General features: G+C 44.6%; 1 long non-coding RNA gene across 1 annotated transcript; it reads right to left on the minus strand.

The window, feature by feature from the left end:
- On the minus strand, positions 483-810 carry LOC109832406. The gene is made up of 3 exons (XR_002244754.1): positions 771-810; positions 632-703; positions 483-555 (listed from the first exon to the last, which is right to left on the minus strand). It is a non-coding gene; the product is annotated as an uncharacterized LOC109832406 (long non-coding RNA).

Raw genomic sequence — 1,077 nt, forward strand, 5'->3', positions numbered from 1 at the left:
GTCCACGGCAAACAACCCCGGCGCAGGCAAAGAACCCACAAAGCGAGCGACCGCAAAACAGGAGCTCGCGATTCGTTCGACAAACAAGGAAACAAAGTTGTAATTTTCATTTCTTTTCAATTTGATTTTCGTTGTAACCTGATCTTATAAAAAGACCGGATCTTTGTAATCGATAGACTATTACAAGAGTGTACAATGGAATCATTAATGAAGAAAGCAACAATTTTTCCCGCGAACAGTATCAGGCCCAACGGCCGGTCCTATAGTTATACTCCTGTATTAGTCAAATGGAAATTTGGACAAATAAGGAGAATCGGGCCAAGAAGATCGTATGCATACCTGCAATCCCACCGTCCTCAGATGCAGCGGGAATGCCAAGAGTCATAAGAGTATCGGCCCAAGCGGCTGGGCCCATGACTGTACCTCTTTATTAGTCAAAATGAAAATTGAGACAAATAAGGAGGATTGGGATCATCTGCATACCTGTAGGTCCATCACCCGTAGGCATCTGAGGAATGCCAGGAGTCATAAGAGAATCAGTCCCGGTGGCTGGTCCTATGATTGCACTCATGTATTAGTCAACAGTCAGATGAACTTAGAGAAATACGATATCCCTAAATCGTATGCGTACCTGCAAGTCCGTCACTCCGAGGCAAGCTAGATATGCCAGGAATCGATATCGGGCTAATCCCAATGGTTGGCGCTGTAATATTAATCCTTCATTAGTCAGATAAAAAGATCAGGCAAGATGAAGGGAACCAGATATATACCGATGGATGAATCATTCCCAAAGAATGGTCTCTCGGTTCCTCTGGTAGTCTGCTCAGCCAGCATGTCAGCTAATAAGCCAGCATCGGGTTTCGAGAAGCTTGGCCTTTCCATCGCGACATCTGCAGGGTAATCTGAATGTTGGAAGATGAAGAAAGCTCAAAAAAATACTTGCAGCAAGAACGGAAGATCTTCCTTCCCCATGCTTGAGGAAAGTAACGTTAGATGTAGATATACCTAAATATGGGACTGCGGGCTCGACATTATTCATCTGCTCAAGATCGATGTTTAGATCGATGCCCAGAGACC

Source organism: Asparagus officinalis, chromosome 3 (assembly GCF_001876935.1).
Source record: "Asparagus officinalis chromosome 3, Aspof.V1, whole genome shotgun sequence".
NCBI lineage: Eukaryota > Viridiplantae > Streptophyta > Magnoliopsida > Asparagales > Asparagaceae > Asparagus > Asparagus officinalis.